The 20,962-nt window shown below is 36.6% G+C and overlaps 1 protein-coding gene and 1 long non-coding RNA gene across 5 annotated transcripts in view; both read left to right on the plus strand.

The window, feature by feature from the left end:
- The window catches only part of LINGO2 (leucine rich repeat and Ig domain containing 2), a 1,216,268-nt gene that overhangs the window by 458,211 nt on the left and 737,095 nt on the right, over positions 1-20,962 (plus strand). The window lies entirely within an intron of this gene.
- On the plus strand, positions 1,729-19,563 carry LOC309632886. The gene is made up of 2 exons (XR_014247119.1): positions 1,729-17,312; positions 17,676-19,563. It is a non-coding gene; the product is annotated as an uncharacterized lncRNA (long non-coding RNA).

Below are 20,962 nucleotides of genomic sequence, written 5' to 3' on the forward strand. Positions count from 1 at the left end.
GGACTAGCACTGGAGATATTATCAAGGTGTTTAGAATTGTGTCAGAAATTAGTGGAGAGAGTTCCAAGAACCCTGGCATCACCATCGAGACAAACTAGGCATTTAATTACTCTGTTAAAATTGCAGAGAATCACTGTTCTTTCCTTCTGTGATATAACTACCTGCCCGTGACTATTAAGCATAAGGTATTGGATATTTATAACTTCCTACCTTTCAAAATAAAAGCAGCTGCATTATTGACACAGGGTTTTCTTTCATGTTTATATCTTCTGGTTAAATCCCATATCAAATTTTCTTCCTATAAAGTTGTCTGCAAATGTTTTATTAAGACACAGAATCAACCTTCATCCAATAAAAATATAATAATAGGTATTTTTTAGGGGTTACTATGTGTCAGGCACTTTGCTATGTGCTCGACATATAGAAGCTCAATTTAATCCTTATCACAACCCTAAGGTAGATATGATTGTCTTCATTATACAAAGGGGAAAAGTAAGGCACAGAAAAAGGTTAAAGAATTTTCCCAGGTTACAGAACTAATAAGTGTTTAGACCAAGAGTCAAACACGGGCTGGTGGACTTCAGAGCCCACTTTCATAATGATCTCATTATTGCTACCATTTATCTGTGCTTAATACATGTCAGGGACTGTGCTGGGTGCTTTATGTTATTTCATTGATCTTACTTCAAAGAAGTGGGGTAGGTAATATCATTGTCCTTATTTTATAAACATAAAAGCTGAGGCTCATAGAGGTTCAATAACTGGCCTTGGGTCACATACATAACACTTGAGAAAGCTGAGGTTTGAACTGAGGTTTTCATTCTCCAAAGGCTGAGTGCTTAACAACTATATTATTATTCTATCATATGTATTCTTTACTCTTTAAAAAAACATCAACCACTTTAAAAAACGTCGTTACCAATTCAATATAAATTCTCAAACTCATCCGAAAAACAGGGTTGTCTTCCCCGAATCTAAATGCGCTCCAAAGGAACTTGCTTATGGTGCCTTCTAGGGATAACATTTCTCAAACATTATATAGCATGTCAAATCAAGAGATTATTTAAACTAAGTAGATTAACAAATAGATTTTACCTTTTTAAAGAATGGCTTTACCTAAGGGAGAGCTATAAAATGCAAATGAAAAGTCCTAAAATGTGTTGCTTATTTCATTTAGCCTGCTTATGAAATAGCAGGAAAATGTATATGTTTAATTTTATAGGTGGATGTAATTGTCAAATTCTTCTTTAAAATAGTTATCAGTTAGCTAAACTCAATATGCCCACCTATAATTTACTCTCAGCAAAATCTTAGAGCAAGATTCTACTATCGATCATCAATAATGTTGTCCTAAATGGCATTCTGGTTTGGTTTCTTTGTAACTTCTTTTTTTTTTTAAAGGAAGCTAATCCTGCCATTCACTCTTTTTTTTTTTTTTTTTAATTTTATTTATTTATTTATGGCTGTGTTGGGTCTTCGTTTCTGTGCGAGGGCTTTCTCTAGTTGCGACAAGCGGGGGCCACCCATCATCGCGGTGCGCGGGCCTCTCACTATCGCGGCCTCTCTTGTCGCGGAGCACAGGCTCCAGACACGCAGGCTCAGTAGTTGTGGCTCACGGGCTTAGTTGCTCCGCGGCATGTGGGATCTTCCCAGACCAGGGCACGAACCCGTGTCCCCTGCATTGGCAGGCAGATTCTCAACTACTGCACCACCAGGGAAGCCCCCCCTGTTTGTAACTTCTTGATCTTAGGTTTAACAGAGAATTCAAGAGGCAATTTTGATAGTGTGGTTTTTTTTATGTTATAATGCTTAAAGGAACTTTAGAAATTATTTAATCTAAATCCATTGAGGAAACTGAGCTATGAAGAAGTTTGGTCAAGGTAACAAACTGTAGAACTGGTACTTGTGTTTCTGATTTCCTGCCCAGCTTTTCCTTATCATGTAATGCAATCAGGACTGCACCTATGTTGATTGCAATTCTTTATTTATTCTCACCATATCTTCATGGAAATCATCATCATCATTTGCTCTGTGGCCTGGTGAGGAAAGGACAGGATAAGCATAAGGTGTAAAGTACTGTGTCAGTTGATCAAATAAAAAGTACCTGAAAAAATCTGATTTTTTACTTTTATACTGGAAGCTTTGATAGAAATAAATCCGTGCTTGCCTGAAAACTATCTTTTCTTAAAAGCTCTAGAATGCTGTGTCATTAAAATATCTGAAATGAGAAGTAACTAGTCTGATTACAGAAGCAGTTCTTGAGCACTATAATTAAATAATTACCAGGAAAAAAAAAAAGAACTTGAAGACTACACCTAAAATTCTGTGTTCAATCGGTTAATTTTATGAAAACAATTAAAATGCTGATTGTATAATCCTGTCTATTAAAAAGCAAAAAGAGACATTTCAAATGAAATTCATAAAAGAAAAATCTAGGGATTAGTATAGAAAAAAATTTAGAAGAGATAGAAATCCTTGGAAATCGGTGATTGTCATAGAATACTTGGGTCAACTAAAATCTAGGGTCAAAATGGTCAGCAAAAGTTATTTTAGCAGTACAAAAGTTTCCAAGACAGAAAAACAAAAGAGAATTTAGTAGGGATGAAACAATGTCCCTTGATAGGGAGCCAGAAACAGATAGTAACTAACTTCATTGTTGAATAGACCCTCGGAAGAGAAAGTGCATTCACTGCACCCATGAAGGCTCTCAAATCTGAAACACATCCTGTTAACTAATTTGTATCATCATTTATTTGTTAACAGCTAACATTTATTGACTACTCTATTGGGTCTGGATATTTAACGTGTCGGAATTCTTACAATGACCTTCTAATGTATTTATTACTGTCTCCATTGTGTAGAACAGAAATGCGAGGTTCAATATGAAATAACTAAGGAGTGGCAGAGCCAGGATGTGGACCCAGAACTGTCTGCTCCAAAGTCCTGCTTTCACAGCTACTCTGCCATTTTTGTATCTCCTACTACATCATCTTTCCTGTTTAGCTAATTTAACACTTACTTCGCAATATCTTATGATTTATCAGGTTTTCTTGCCTTCAAAAATGGGCTTTTTACATTGACCCTTAAATTCTGGATTTGGATTGATAAGTGGCCAAAACAATCTTGAAAAAGATCAAAGTTAGAGAACTTGCATTTACCAATTTCAAAACTTAACTACAAAGTTATAGTAATAAACACAGTGTGGTGCTGTTATAATGTCCAAGACAATTCAATGGGGGGAATGTATAGTCTTTTTGACAAATAGTGCCAGAACAACTGGATATCCACAGACAAAAGGATGAAATTGGACCTCCACCTTTTACCACACCCAAAAATGAACTCAAAAATACTCGTGACCTTGGGTTAGGAATTTTAAATTCGACACCAAAAGTATGAGTAACAATAGAAAAAAAATAGATAAATTGGATTCCATCAAAATTAAAAACTTGTGCTGCTCATGATACTATTAAGAAAGTGAAAAAAAGAACTTACAGATGGGAGAATATATTTGCAAATCATATATCTGATAAGGTATTTCTGTCCAGAATTTACAACTCTCTTACAATTTAATAATAATAACTCAACTAAAAGATGGGGAAGGGACTTGAACAGACATTTCTCTGAAGGAGGTATATGATGGCCAGTAAGCACATGAAAAGATGGCTATTAGGGAAATGTGATTAGCTATTAGGGAAATACAAGTAAAAACCATAAGGCGATGTCATTTCTTACAGGCTAGAAAGTCTATAATGAAAAAGACAATACCAATTATTTGGCAGTGATTTGAAGAAATTGGAACTGTCATACATTGCTGGTGGGAATGTCCAATGGTGTAGCCACTCTGGAAAATAATTTGACAGTTCCTCACTACCTTAAACATAGAATTACCATACGACTCAGAAAATACTCCTCCATATAGCCGAGAGAAATGAAAATGTATCCATACAAAAACATGCACATGAATATTTATAGCAAATGATTCATAATAGACAAAAAGCAAAGATAACCCAAATGTGTATTAACTGAATGGATAAATAAAATGAGTGTATACATACAATGAACTGTGATTTGACAATGAAAAGAGGTCAGGTAAAGATACAAGCATCAACATCGATGAGTCTCTTAAACATTATACTGAAATGAAAGAAGTTAGTCACACACATAAAAACACATATTGTCTGATCCATTTATATAAAACTCCATTTTAGGTAAATTTATAGAGGCAGAATGAAGATTAGTGGTTCCTTAGGGCTGAATGAAGAGGGAGGAGGAGGGTCAGAATAGAGATTGACTGGTAATAAGCAAGGGGTTTCTTTCAGGGTCAACAAACATGTTCTAAAACCAGATTGTGCTAATGATTGCACAGTTCTGTAAATATTCTAAAAGAATTGTATACTTTAATTGGTGAATTGTATGGTATATGAATTATGAATTATTAAAGCTGTTTATTATAAACTATTATATATATATATATATATATATATATATATTTGTATATATAATGATGCTAACCTTAAGATATATTCCTGAAAGTAGGAGTTGCTGGATCAAATAATATGTGTACTTCTTAGGGTTTTTATTGCAAATTGACAAATTTGCCTCATGGAAATTATGACAATTTGTCTTTTGCTAGAAATCATTGCATTTTTAACAGTATATCTATACTTTAACCAGTATCATATATCATCATTATTTCTATATTCTCAACTTGATGAGAGAGCAGAGTTTATTTTCATCTTCTCAGTATTCTACTGAGGTTGAGTTTTCTAAAATATTTTACTGGCAATTTTAATGTCTGCATTTGTATGTGTGTGTTGTGTGTATGTACACATGGGTATGGATAGATTGTCTCTATTCTTTGCTGGTATTTCTGTTAGAGTTTACCTTTTCCGTATTGATTTATGAAACTATTTTATGATAAAGACATTATAATTTTCTTAAAATTTGTTCTTATCATACGGATATTTTTCACTTTTATGGATTCTAAACCAGCCTTCTTTGATTCAAACAATTCTTTTTGCATTTATGCTTAGAAAGACAAACCCAAATCCAAGAATAAATATTTAACTACATATTTCTCTAGTTCTTTTATTCACTCTATCGTTTTGATCTTGAATTCCTTTGAAATTTATATATGTGTAGGTATAATGCAGAGCTCTTACTTAAATTGTTCCAACCCAATTTATTGAATAAGTCATCCTTTTATTTTTTATTTGAAGTGCCATTTTTATCATACATTTAATTATTTAACATTCTGAACCTGTATGGGCATTTTATTCTGTCTTTTGACTTTTCATCCTGTACTAACAAAACTGTATATTATTATAGTTTCATAATATTTTAAAAAGTCTCCATAGTAGGTTTCTCATAATTTAAAAAATTATCTGGGGAAATTTATCCCCTTTATTTTTCCTGATGAGTTTTTATTTGTCAGTTTCTCTCAGAATTTACATTTTTGATGTTGTAGCAAATGGATAGATTTTTATAATATCCAGCCTTCCCATTCATAACATCCATTTGTTACAAAACTTTCATTTTATTCCAAATAGCTTTTTAATTGATGTTCTTATGTTTCCATTATACAATTGTTCCATGAAAAAAATTGGGATAAATACTATCCTTTACAATATTCTTTATTTCCTAATTTTTAATTTCTAATTAAATCAGTTAAAATTGTAATAATTGTATAAAGTGGACCTTATTTTCTTTTCCTGAATTTAATAGAGATACCTTTACCATGAAATTTGTTTCAATAATTTTTTTGGAAAAGTAGTGCCCAAACTGGCTCAGTGATGAAAGGATACAGTCATGAAGTAAGAAACAATAAATTTCAGACACAATTAATTCTATATGCCTTTTGGGACATCAACAAACACATTTGATGTTAAATAATATAAAAAGAACTGCTATAAAATATCATTTGTTAAAACCACTATTTCATATCTCTTGGAACATAGCAATTTTTAATGGCCAGGATATGCTAAAATTGATGGACATGATTTGGGCAATGGTGCCCTTGAATATGATCTTGCCTTTTGATTTCAGATACTTACTGCTTCTCATGTTAAGAAATTAAATTTTACTTTTAGTTAACAGAATTTTTAAAAAATGGATATTATGTTTTATTATAAAAAGATATCTATTTACTGAAAACGTCTCTTTTTCTGTTGAATACTACTGAAAATATCAGGTGTATGTCTTTTATCTGACCTTTCAATGAGCAATATTATAGTAATGAATTTCTTAATTTTTTTTTTTTATGAGTGCACCATGAGGTTTTTCTTTTACTTTTTTTTTTTTTTTTTTATAATTCTTTATTTTATTTATTATTTTTGGCTGTGTTGGGTCTTCGTTTCTGTGCGAGGGCTTTCTCCAGTTGCGGCAAGCGGGGGGCCACTCTTCATCGCGGTGCGCGGGCCTCTCACTATCGCGGCCTCTCTTGTTGCGGAGCACAGGCTCCAGACGCGCAGGCTCAGTAGTTGTGGCTCACGGGCCCAGTTGCTCCGCGGCATGTGGGATCTTCCCAGACCAGGGCTCGAACCCGTGTCCCCTGCATTGGCAGGCAGATTCTCAACCACTGCGCCACCAGGGAAGCCCCGAATTTCCTAATTTTAAATCTCCCCTGCTTTCTGTGAATAAACCAAATTTTGTAATAGTCTATTACTTTTTATAATATTTTTGTAATATTTAGGATATTTTCCTGTGTGTTCATAAGCGAGATTAATATGCAGTGGGTTTTGCTTTTGTTGTAGTGATTTTCTTTGTCAAATTTTGTTAGGATCATGCTACTCTTGCGATTTGTGATACAGTTTCATTTGTCATCAAAACAAAAAGTTCTGAATACTTTAAAGCATCATAGGGTTTCATGAATAACATGTTCTGTGGAAGATTTATATATACTAAGTTGTTAAAACTATCTGGATGTCTAGGTTTAGACATGAGTTGTTGATGTCTGGGATTATCAGAGTTTTTAATAGTATATTCAAATGAATATATTAATTTGGTTTTTTGGCTTGCTAGCTAAGAAAGAGAAAGGGAGAGGGAGAAAGGGATAGAAAGAGAGGGAATATGAGAATGAATATGAGAGAGAGAGGAAAGAGAATGTTAATTTGAGATACCCACATGGGGTTGAGTTGAGATAGATCTCAGGATTGTAGAGGGGGCTGATGCAATGGACATAAAACCAGAAATCTTGATGGCTGGGATTCCTTCACCCTTTCACTCATGCAGTATAATTAATTAATGCTGTATTCTTGTCCTCATTCTGCATGGCAACTCAAATTCTAGGACAAGTTTATGTTTGTACCAGCATGAGTTAGTGTCTCTTCCTTTGGTAGAGGAGGCAGGAGAGCTAGTTATCTGCTCCTATATATTTTCCAGCTGCTGACAAGAATTCCCAAAAAGGAAATTGAAGTTCTCTCACAAAAAGAAAGTGAAGTGGGTGCTGGGTATCCAAAATCTAGTCACTAGCCCTTAAAATGTGTATCCCCTTTAGGATATGCCTTTTCTTTCTCATTACCAAGTTTCAAATTTACAGTGTATCTGTATACAGTGTATATCTGTATCTCTTTATCTATAAAAATCTTCTGTATGGACCTTTGCGTTATTAGACATGTTTCATTGAAGGCATGACCAACAGTAAGCCCAAGAGAAGAAAGAATTCGGATCAAAGTCCTTAATGATACCTGAAAAGACTGAGTAACCCCAAGGCTTGAAATCTAGCCTTGCTATTTCAGAAACAAACAAACAAAAAAAGCTGACATAAAGCCAGAGAAACTATTTACTGGGCTGATTGAGTGGGTGGGCTATGAAGCCAAGCTGCCTTGGTAGAATCCCTGCTCTGTCATGCATTAGCTGCATGATGTCTGAAAATGTATTTACGTTATCTGTACCTCAATTTCCTCAACTGTAAAATGGGGATCATAAAAGTATAAATGTGAAGTTAACCACATCAGTAAACTATGCCAGCGAACTATTGCTGTGTAACAAGCCATACAAAACTTAGTAGCTTCGAACAACAGCCACTGCTTTGGTCATGTTTCTACAGTGTGGGCTGGGCTCAGCTGGTTGACTTGTCTTGGCTCCTGTAGCGTCGATTGGGCTCATCCGTGTTTTCTGCCAGCTGCCCGCTTGACACTGGCTGGAGTGTCACATGTCGGGTGCTGCAGCATGGTTGATTGGAGGGACTGGGGGGTTGCCTGGGCCTTCTCCTTCCTTGTGTCATTCAGCCTACAGTGTTTTCCTGTCTATAAATATGCCCTTTCCTCCCCGGGGAGACTAGCCCAAGCTTCACTGCATGACATCTCAAGAAAGCAAGAAATCAAAAGCAGAAACTCTAAGTCTCGTAAGGCCTAAACCCAGAACTTTCTCACTGTCACTTCCACTGTATTCTATTGTCCAAAACAAATTTTAAGAACAGTCCAGATTCAGTATGTGTGGAGATTGCACAAGGCCTGAATTTAGGAAGGCCTGATGCCTTGGGGATCATTTTGTAGCAACTTACTACAAGCACCTAGAATAAAACCTGGTACATCATAAGCACAGAACACATGTCATTAACAATATTCACTGAGCATCCACTAAGGCAGTAGCTTATGTTTTTTAATCATCACAAGACCTCTTTGAAGGAAGTGTTCACAAATGAGGAAACTGAGGCTCAGAGAGGTGGTATAATGTGTTTAGATTGCATGGCTACCTAAGAATAAAATTCTGATTTCAAACTTGTTCTGACTACTAAGCACATACTATTACCTGCCATTGCACTGGCTTCCATCTTCACCCTGTGACAGCCTGATACAGGCTAGAGACTAGGACAGTCCTGGTATAACTCACAAAATTATGAGCTTCATCTCAGGCAGAATGACTCTGTTGACCTCCTCATGGTGTCTGTTCCTCCGCTTAGAGCTGTAACACATATTTGCACTGTGTGTCCATGGTGAACATACAAGGCAGGTTCTGACAGAACCAAGAATCTGTTGAGTCTTGTGTGATTGCTTTAGCTAGAATCATCTACCTATCCTGAGACAAGCCCAGAGATTTCCACCTCAGTGTTTCTTACACTGTGCAATCATGAACTAGTGATCCCACTCTTATGTCCCTTATGTCTTTTAATGACATTTTAATTTTTCACCTGACATTCTGTTCTACACAGCTCAATGAGGACAGCAAAATATCATATCTTTTTGTGACTGTAGACAGGCTGTCTTGCACTCCTTTAATAGCATCTGAAGCTCTGTGCCATTTTGATGGGTATTTGATTATATTTCTCCTTGTGATTGCTCCTTTAAATATTATCTAGAAGATCTTTGACAAGTTTTTCTTTCTTAAGTAATGAGATTTTTTTTCACCTGTGGTAAGAAAGAAGTTGTGATAATTAAAAGAATGTTGTTACAGATCATAGCTTTCCAAACAAAGTGTTAAAATTATTATTCTTTTTAAAGAATTTTCAAGATATTTAAAGATAGGGATTTTATTATTGGAAAATGGTTGCTGTCAGAAAGGAAAATGGAAGTTTCTTAATTGTCATGTGGTTTTGAATAATTTATATTAATTAGAACTTTAAGACTTAATAGAAACCTACATGATACCACCTAGTGGGCATATTAATAATTTGAAATATTTACTAAGTACACTTAAAAAGAAAAAAAAAGATTTATAATTGATAAAGTATAACCCAATAAAAAATACTTTTAAATTGTTACATACATGGTAATAAAGGTATAAAACTTAGTAAATAAATATTGATTCAGAAATATTACTGTAATTGTAAAAAATATATGAGTAATTAAAGGACTTACTAGTGCTAGACTTGACCTTGAGCTTTGTTCAGAGCAGAGTGCCAGAGAGATATCATATAGAGCAGAGATGGGATGATTTCCTCTCTCTATCTAGCTCCCCACTCCTCTCTCCCATCTCCTCCATCCGTTCTTATACCTTATTTAAGTTCTGGTAAAAAATAGTGCAGAAAGTATGACCTAGAAAGAGTGTAATGCTTAGCAAGGTACCATAGACATGTCTGAGAAGAAGGCAAAACAATCAGAAAGACCCAAAACTGGAACCAGCTCAAATGTCCATCACTAGGAGATGGACAAACTGGTATATTCATAAAATGGGATGTTACTCAGAATTATGAAACAGTGTGGAAAACATCCAAAATTCAGCTAAGTGAAAGAAACCTTACACAGCATCGCTCCCACTGTATCATTCAATTCCTGTGAAATTTTACAACAGGTAAAATGAATCTGTGCTGGAAGCGTCTCAGAGCAGTGGTTGCCTATGGGGGTGGTGAGTGGGATTTACCGGGAAAAGGGAAGAGGAAACTTTTCTCAAATTATGGTAAGATTATATATCTTGCTAGAAGTTTGGGTTACACACGTGTATAATTTTTGTCACAATTTTTTGTCAAAAAATTTAGTGAAGGCACACTTAATATTTATTGACTTCATGGTAAATTGTATGCAAAGGGAAAAAAAGACGTTTAGATTTCAAAAGCAAAGTGTATAGGCTTCAGACTTAGGTTTAAGTTCTGATTCTACCACTTAGCAGTTATGTGACCCTGGGAAAATTACATACATAACACTCTGGGCTTCACGTCTCTCCTCTGAAAAATGGGGATGGCATACTTACTGTTTAAATGTGCTGTGCATTAAAGACAGATGATGTGTGTAAAATTCCTACTACTTTACTTAGCAACAGTGCTTGGGACATGACTGTCACTCTGGAGAGGCTGTTCTGCCTTTCCTTCCATGGTCAGTGAAGAATAAGGGGTGTGAATGGGTATCTTCAAAGCTCAGATGGTGAAATACCGGAGTGCCCACCACATTGCTGCAAAAAGCCATCTGCTTCAAGGCTGTGCACTGTACAAATATTACTTTTCTGGGAAGAGCAGAGGTTAACTTTAGTAATGACAGATATCACAGAAGTGATAGAGGAAGGTGGGCTGGTTACTGCAACCCCAGTGGCACTCACAGTTTACAAGGAAGGAAAGAGGAGTCAGGCTCACAAGGTGACCTATCATCATGTGTTAGGGAGAAGGGGTAGAGCATATGGACATGCATGCTACCATTTACGTCTAACCTGAAAATTACAGAAGGATAACTAGGGGCTGGTGAAGAAACACTCATCAAATGTCCATAAGTGCACTTAATGTCACCATCAATTTTCTACAACCTTTTTTGATGTGGGATTTTCCAGTAAGTGATATAATCTTCCTTCAGGTGAAAATAGAGAGAGAGCTGGTGCAATGTTATCTTCTTAGAGCCAGAGATGGCTTGTGTCTCTTTATATATGACCTCTTTTTCCCAGATAAACTGGAATATAAAGGGGAGAAAATAGCACTGAGAATAGTAAATTGATTTCTTCAAGGCTTTTTTTCTCCAGACATTGGTTTATGCAGAGGGTGAATAACAGAAAGAGTACTTTTAGCCTTTTAAGTCTGGGTCCAACCTGTGGAGGTACTATGTAAATAATAAACATATCATCCTATTTTAAGCCAAATAATATTATTTTAAGTGTAGTATTGGGTTGACCAAAAAGTTCGTTCGGGTTTTCCGTAACATCTTACAGCAAAACCCGAATGAACTTTTTGGCCAACCCAATATTAATAGTGTCTTAATATTCTTTATCTGGAGGCAAACCTGAAATCATTATAAGGTTACACATCCCTTGAACAATGTGGGTCTGAAGACCTTCACTGGAAAAGTCTCATGCTGGGCTCCAGGAGCGTTCTCACCGAAACAGCAACTGCAACCATCAGGCCAGGATCTCCCAGAAAGTGGAGTGGGTAGACTGTTTCATTCTATGGCATCAGGAGATTGACAGCTAACTGTTACCTGTGGAGGAGTGGAACCAATGATATTAAGGACAAGGATAGCAATAATGGTTAGAGTGTAATCGTCACTGGGCTACACATGTAAAAATACATCTGCATCAGAAACCTCTGAAATGCCTGCCACTTAATGTGGATCTCCTCAGCAGCAGACTCTTAGCCTAGAACTGAAATGTACAAAATTTGTTGAGAGGTACAAGGAACGAGGGTAGTTGCGGGGGGAAAAAGGCAGCCACCAAGTTTCATGTACCTTTCATATTCAAATTCCCGCCACTGAATGGTCTCCTTGGTTAGGCTCTGGCAAAAAGTAATATAATAGAGACACTTTCTACCATTGAGAGACTTTCTATATTCACTTCACTTTCACCTGTGTTATCCTGTTCTCATCATGGAGGATTAGCAGAGCAGGAGACAGAGACTCAAGGAGTCAGGGCTTGGCTAGGGCCCCGCAGATGAAGAACTCACTCCACGTCTCAGTAAAGTACATCATGGCACCTCTAAATTTTAGCCTGTTGTTTTTCTATGAGGCACATTTTAAAACTAAATTTTAATGTTTCTCAGTATACGAATATTAACTCTACCAATAATATATGTTTATTGCATCAAAAATCCAGATGGACAGCAGCAACAAAACTCCCTTATTTGTCGTGAGCCCTCCACTTCTCTGCTATGGACCTGTCAATGTTCTTTTTATGAAGGTCACTTAAAATCTCAGTCTGCAAATCAAGATTCCTACAGATAATCCATACTATATCTTATCTTTTACAATAGTCTATTTCCAACATTTTATGACTGTTCTTGAATGTTACTCATTTCCTTCACATTTGTATACACACTTGATGTGCTTAAATGCAAGGAGCTCTCTGCTGAGGTTATATTATTAAATTTAGATCTATCCTGTTGTGGTCAGAAAGTGTAAATTGCACTCTTTTTACATTTTGTAATTTATTATTTTCCCTGTAGCCCCACTTCAGCAAGCCATCTTGGTCTTGATTATATAAAAACTAATATTAACATTTTCTTTTTCCCATTTTCTACTCATTTTCATAAAGTAATAAGGGCAAAATAATGAAATATTCAAATTAACTCACAAGCACTGCTGTGAAATAAAAAAATAGGGACACTGTGATCACAGAACATTTTGCCTGAAAAACAGCACCACCTCATGAGGGGGCAAAACGATTGATCATCATCAATATTTGGCTTAAGAAAGACTAATGCCCCATGGAGCACATGAAACTAGAACCAAGAAATGTCCATTCCTGTATATAAGTATTTGGGTACATGCTGTATTATTTGATGTAAAAAGTTTGTGACACTACCAAATTGGATTATACCTTTCCAAAACAATAAATGCATAAGTGAAACTCCAACTCTACTCTTTCAGTGCTTATAATCTTGGATTTTGTCTTGATGAAATACTACACACATACACAACATTTTTTGATTGTCTAACATTATTTTTAGTTTTTTTCAGTCTTAATTTTCAAGTTTTCTTTATTTAAATGTGTACTTATTTTATTTGCTTGAATATAAGAGGCTTTTTCCTTTTAATAGTTGTTTATCACTTTTATGTAAGAGAAGTGTTTGATTTTTTTGTCTTCTCTTGTTTATGTTTCCTTTCCTTTCTTTATTTTTGCAATTTAATGTTTATTACGTCCATGCTGTAGCAGGCCATTTTTTCTTTTTTTTCTGGATCACAGTAAACTCTTGGATTGTGATTGTCTTTTGGTTTAAGATAAGCTATCATCCTTGTGGATTTTTCCCTGTTATATATGGATAGTTCTCTTTCATTTAGGAATAAAAATGCAACATATTATATATTCATTGTCTTTTTATTATGTTGACTATCTTCTCTCCTGTTTTTAATTTTTGTGAATTTTTCCTTTGTGTTTGTACATGGTTTACTCAGTCTGTTCCATCACTGTATTTTTATTTTTTCAAGTTTGATTATATACTTTATAATTTCTAACTATTTTTAATTATGAAAGTTTGTTGTTTACTTATTTTCTTTAACGAGTTTTTCCTGTTTTTTTCTTATCATTTGTGGATGAGACAAAAATACATATGTATGTGTACTATGCGTGATTTTTGGTTCTGTGTTTCTTGAGTCGTTATCTTTTATTTTCTTGAGCAAGTAAAACAGTTGTCAAAAATGTTCTTCTGCTTCATAGAGCATTTATCAAAAAATATGCTCTGATCTTTCTTTTCAGATGTAGGTTTATTTTCTTCTCTTGTTTTTATTTCAGAATTTTTCTCCCTCCTTTCTGTGTATTTATCTTGAAGTGATGATAGATCCATCAAAACTATTGGTCTCCCCCTCACCCCCCAGTATTGTAAGGTGTGTGCTCTTTGGGACCCTTTCTTTTAACCTGAGAACTCTTTGAATGTTCACCATTGAGCTAATTTGTCTCTTTCTTGTAGTTTTCGAGCCCTGTGCTAGAAAAGTTTTCTGTTTCTTAAAAGTTTATCTTTCTGGATCTAGATGACCCCCAAACTTAAGATGATCTGATTAATTTTGTAAAAAGTTAGGTTAAAGGAAGTTTTCACAACAGACTTTTTTGTTTGTAAGCTTTTCCTTCCTAAATACCTCCTATCCTTAATCCTCCCAACCCACATCGTCTGTGTTTGCTAATATTGGTCTGAAGAGGGGGACATTTTTCCAAATTGATTGGTTTCTATATCTCTCACGTTCCATTTCCTATTTAGGTGGGTTCTCTCCTGTGATGGAGTGATCAGAGAATTTCAGTTTTGGTTTATCCCAAGGGAATGAGAGGTCTGTGTTAAGTGCACCAGCTCTGGAATCTACAGCCTTGTCTTGCAATCCTAATTCCAAGTGTGTGAATACAGATTCAATAAAGGTTGCTGAAGGAGTGGCCTATGGAAAGCTTCTCTAGGGCAGAGACTAAATCTAATTTATCATTTTTACCCTTGGACAATAAACATCATTTCTCTGTGCCTTCCCTTTCCTCATCTGCAAAAGCAGGTGCAACATATTGTGTCTCACAGGGGTGTAAAGAGGATTAATGATGTGCTAAGGATTTAACCCAGTAATTGGCATAAAAAGTACTCCAGAAACAGTTGCTCATATTATTATTCAGTCCAACTCCTTCATTTTACAGATAGGAAGCTGAGGTCCAGGGTCACAGAGCTAGATTTAGATCTAATCTCTGATACCAAGGTCAGCACTTACTTGAAGGAGTGAAATTTGCCTTAATTTATCTTCTTCTTGTATGTGTATTTGTTTCTGCATATATCCACATAACACACACCTAAAATACAAATAGAGCATGGTATTGGTATTTTATTGCCACTGTCAGAGGAAAGAAGATAAACTCATCAGTTTTGTTTTAGGATGAGCTTCGTGGTTATTCTTGCTTTAGGATGGCTCTTGACATTTTTCTTCCTTTTTCCATATGAAGCTCTCTTTTAAGCTGAATCTTATGTCTTATTTAATAACTTCTCTAAGAGGGGTATACAATTATTCATCAGCCTAAAAACTACTTTTTAAGGGTATTCTTTTTTTTGGTGGCCAATTCAGCTACTTATTATAGTACCTTCTCTCTATTACAGAGGAAGTGGAAACATGTTAAGATTGGCTCATCTCTGGGAGATTAGCTTGGGCAACACTTGGGAGCCTCCTATGAGGGGCAACACTTTACATCTAATCCATTGAACCAACAGGGCTGCTTTGATGATAAGGATGACGTTTGAAATATTCTGGGAGAAACCAGCCCTGATGGAGTTCAGTAATTCTGTTCTTACACTGTCCCAGCTTGCCATCAGTCATTCATAATGCATAGCAAAGAACATTGCCTCCACTGAGAAAAAGCTCCCTTACCAAGTGGTAGTTTTCAAGGTAGGTGGTATTTCTTTTGGACACCTTGGTGCAGGAGTTTCTAATATAAAACCAAGGTTGCATAATAGTGTCAGTATCATCTGAATTTATTTTAAATTCTAGATTTATATAGAAGACATCTCATGGAGAAAATCAGAATCTCTTAAGGGGGAGATTCAGGATTTTAGACGTAGAGAATGGACTTGAGGACACGGGGAGGGGGAAGGGTAAGCTGAGATGAAGTGAGAGAGTGGCATGGACATATATACACTACCAAATGTAAAATAGCAAGTGGGAAGCAGCCGCATAGCACAGGGAGATCAGCTCGGTGCTTTGTGACCACCTAGAGGGGTGGGATAGGGAGGATTGGAGGGAGACGCAACAGGGAGGAGATATGGGGATATATGTATACATATAGCTGATTCACTTTGTTATACAGCAGAAACTAACACACCATTGTAAAGCAATTATACTCCAATAAAGATGTTAAAAAAGATAAAATAATTCTGCCATAATTTTGTTGATTTTTTTTAAAGGAAGTGTAAAAAGATTTGCAGGCCAAAATGATCCCAGACCAGTAGCACCAGCATCACTTGGGAGCTTATTTGAAATGCAGAATCTCAGGTTTGACCCTAGACTTACTGAGTGAGAATCTGAATTTTAACAAGCTCTCTGGGTCATTCATATTACGTTAAAGTTTGAGAAGAACTGGTCTAATATAGCATTTAATAACTCTAGCGCATGTTAGAATCACCTGGAGAGAGGCATGCCCAAGCCCATCACCAGAGATTACGATTTACTTGCTTGAAGTGGGACCACGACATCAGTATTTTTTAAAAGCTCCTGAGCTGATTCTAATACCTACCCATGATGAAGAACTACAGGCTTAATCATGTGATAAGCAGCCAGTGGATGACTTCAGAGCTTCCTGGCTGTGCTGGTTTCAGCTCAAAGCCATAAGAGCTTTGCCTCTGCCTCCAGAGCAGAGAATAGGATGAAGTGCTTATCTCAAAGCTGGCAAACAGCAAAGTCCTATTGGGACCCACAGTGTTAGGATTATTCTTGGCTAGAGAAGATAGCAGTCAGCAGCAGAGTTTGTATCACATCCACAGTGCTCTCCAGACGGTCAATGTCTAGTGCCCTTCAAATGGCAGAGAAATGGAGATTGTCCCTTTCTTAGCATTCTCTATTTCAGAGTTGTTTGTAATTCTGTGTTTTAACTTTGATATGTCATTTTTCCTTCAGTAATGACACTGTCAGAAAATCCTACTCTCTTTAAGACTGTCTTCAGTCACATAGGAAGAAGAATATCACTGACTGATTGAACTTTTTAACTGCTTTACTTCAAATTCATGGTGGGAGTGATTACCCAAAGAACAATACAATTTTGAAATTTGTAAGAAGACAGTGTAAACCAAGCTCTTTGTAATTATACATGATTTCATTCCCAGATAGATACAGCTCAGAGTCTTTCTTGAGGTCAAATAGAAATACCTTTATATTTCAAAATGCGTAGGCTAAGAAACCTCCTCTCAATATCCCAAAGGAAGGTATCTTTTTCCTTCCATGAATTCCTGTTGCAGTTATTGTTTGCACACATTTACTTCATCATTAATAATGAACTGAATTGCAGTATTTCTTTTGTCGGTCTTTTGGACTATTTTTTTTTTTTTTTTAAGTTACCATCTTTTTTTAATTTATTTATTTATTTATTAAAATTTATTTATTTATTTATTTATTTATTTATTTATGGCTGTGTTGGGTCTTCGTTTCTGTGCGAGGGCCTTCTCCAGTTGCGGCAAGTGGGGGCCACTCTTCATCGCGGTGCGCGGGCCTCTCACTATCGCGGCCTCTCCCATTGCGGAGCACTGGCTCCAGACGCGCAGGCTCAGTAATTGTGGCTCACGGGCCTACCCGCTCCGCGGCATGTGGGATCTTCCCAGACCAGGGCTCGAACCCGTGTCCCCCGCATCGGCAGGCAGACTCTCAACCACTGCGCCACCAGGGAAGCCCTTTTGGACTATTTTTAAGTCATGTTGTTATTTCACTTTTCACACCTTTATGGCTTATTTTTCTGAATAGGTCATAAACTCAATGAAGGCAAGAAATATCGTGACCGCCCTTTATGCCACGTGACCCTGTTTGCATCATGTGACCCCGCTTCCCATCAGTTTCCCAGGCTTTACATCACTTCTGCAAGTGTTTTTTACATCAATTCCCCAGGCTTTTCGTCCTGGGACCTTGTTTTAGCTCATATTTATTGGTGCCTTCCCATTGCACAGAAACTCATTTTTTTTAACACATCAGAATGTAAAATTGAACCCATTGGAGCCATTTTGCTTTTATTGTTGCCCGTCATGAAGATTTTCCCAATTTTCTTATCTATCTGTTTATCTATTAACCACTTATCTATAGTATAATGCTCTTTTTAACATGTTAATTGTGTAATATTAAAAAGTGCCACACATAATGAACAAACTCTGGCTTTTTTAATAGCTCTTAAGGTTAGGCACTGGTGAAAAATATATATATATATCTGCCTATCTTAACAGACAATAGTCCGCCTCCTCAGGACTGAGGCATGAGTACATAGCAGCAGGCAGGCCCTCATCCTAAGAGCTGATGCAGCAGTGGGTCCCTCTGCAGATCTAAGCTGTATTCCACATAAAATGAAGTCAGACTGTATAGTGAAAGCCTCTGCTTATCAATGTGTTTTGCATGAAAGGCACACAAGATAAGGCAGACCACCTTCCATTGAAGAGACCACACAGATTACAATCTTTCTTATAATGTTGATGCCATTATATTTAGAATGATAAAAAAAAAAAGAAAAAGAAAAAGGAATTTATTCTTGAAGAGTTAGGCTTCTCTAGAATTCATATCTCAACAAGGCCAAAGAATTTCCTCCTCCATTTTTTTCTTGAATTGTAATTATGTGACTGGATGTATTTAGTATTCAAAGGACAGGAAGTTTTTACATGCTGGAGTTCCATGGAGTTCTCAGTGGGAGAACTGGGCAAACGAGACATGATAAAGATACATAAATATGAACATCACTCAAGGAATTCATAGACTGGTGGCTCAGCCCAATAAACTGATCATTCTAATGTGTAAAGGGATTTAGGAAGGCTTCATACAAAAGACCTTTGCCATGAGCCTTGAAGGCAGAGGGGAAGAACATAATAAGCAATGTGTACAAAGGCATGAATTCCAGAAACAGCTTTGAATGTCTGTGTACAGCACAAGATTAGACATTACCGTTTCTGAGCATAGAGTGAGTCTATGACAAAGAGTGCGAATGCCTATGGAGAATGATGGGGTGCTTGGGTCGATGAAGCCATGCCTTACGTTTGTCATATTAAGTTTGGACTTAATTGTGCAGTCATTTGTTTGTTATTAGTAGTATTGTAATAGGAAAGTGACCTGATGTAATTTGTGTTTTTGAAGAAAATAACTTTAGCAACAACGTGGAAAGTGGTTTGGAATGGGAAAAACATAACCCATTTCGATACTGCAGTAGTTCAGACAAGAGATTATCTGTCCTGATGAGGTAGACTCACTAGGACTTGTTACTGATGCGGTGTGGAAGGATGAGGAAGTAGGAAGCTTTGAAAATTACTCTGAGTTCGTGCAATGAACCAAATTATTTCGTTGGGCTGGAGAAAGAGAGAAATGAGAGTAAATGACAATTCTGGTTGTTGAGATTCATAGGGCCAATTCCCAATGTTTAATAAGCAGTAAAAGCTATGGACTTGAATCTTGAAGTGTAGTCTCTGTGAGATATAGCAATTTGAATTTTTACATAGAGTTTTTAAAGCAGAGGAGATTTCCCAGGACATGAAAAATTAGAAGAGGAATGATCAATCAGGGAAAGACATAAAAAGGGAAGGAAAAGAAAGTGTCACTAAGGTAGGGTAGAATGAGAAGGGGTAGGGTGGGAGTGGAATTGGCAGGAATGCCTGAACAAAGAGGGACCAATGCCATAGACAAGTCAAAGAGGAGAGGGACTGAAAATGCTCAGCAGACTTTGGACATTGATGAGTTTGGTAAGAACAACCGCAGTAGGTCAGTTTCCAGGACAGAAGGTGAATTAGGGTGAAGAGTGAATGGGGAGGAAGTGGTTTCTGCTGGTAACAAATGTTCAAAGCAGGTTCCACAGGAAAGAGAAGACATTTGGTTCCTTCAGGGAAGGAGGTTAATTTAGGGAAGGTGTAGAGAGTGCTGAACATGTAGGTTGTGGAAGAAAAGGAACTAAGAGAGAAGAGCTTGAAGATAAAATGGGTGGGAATCGAGGTGTGTGCCCTCAAATGAGAGGAGAAAGTGAATTTAACCTTGGGGTTTTAAGAGACTCCTACTCCTCCATGACAGCATGATAATTAATAGTAGGTTTAAAAGTGGGAGGAATGAAAGTTTAGGAGTTACCACCTGATGGTCTCTATTGTTTTCTGTAAAGCGGATGATAAGCTTGTCTGCTGAGGGTAGAAGCATCAGAGTCTGAATAGAAAAAAGAGTAATGAGGGCTTGGATACAAAACAGTGTTGAAGACTCAGCAGGGGGTGGAGATCATAAATTTATAGTGATACCAATTAGCAGAGTATTCTTTTCAGCGGCACCAGTTCATGAGGGAGAGTAGAGAAAGAAAGTGGACTGATTTGTTTCCAGATTGTCAGCAAAGCTAAAGCAAAGAACAAAGGCAAGTGAGTTAAATATGCTGGTAATAGTGTCAATCAGATAGCTGAGTAGCCTAAATAGAAAAAGAAATAAAGTTAAGAGGCTTTTATTCTAGGAAGAAGTAAAGGTTCTGAGAAAAGTAAGAATACTCAGTGGAAGTTAGCGGATAGGAGAGTTGTGAGAGGTTATAATCAGAGGTGGGGTTTCAGAGAGATGGCTAAGTCAGGATGTGATAAAGGGGAGAAGGAATGAAATTAATAAATTATGAGGTGAGTATTCAGACCAGGTTAGTTCCATGGGTGCAGTGTAAGTTGCCTGGTATGATAGCAGGGTCGGGCTGAAGAGAAAGATAAAAGAAAGAAGTATATGTAGCATATATTTGACCTATATATGTAATACAATTAGGGGGCTGATACGAGGTGTCCAGCCTTGAAACAAACCATCTGGTATCTGAGCTCTCTGTTTAAAATGAATGGAAAAAACACTGGGCATGTTGTTCAGGCTATTTATGACCTTAACTAGGATTCACCTACCACTTGAAAGTCTCACATTATTCCTTTTATTGTGCTTAATGTAAGCATCTTCTTAGCTGTCACCTCCTCCATGAAGCTTTTCATGATGTTCTT

Source organism: Balaenoptera borealis (genome assembly GCF_965194805.1).
Source record: "Balaenoptera borealis genome assembly, chromosome: 8".
Taxonomy (NCBI): Eukaryota; Metazoa; Chordata; class Mammalia; order Artiodactyla; family Balaenopteridae; genus Balaenoptera; species Balaenoptera borealis.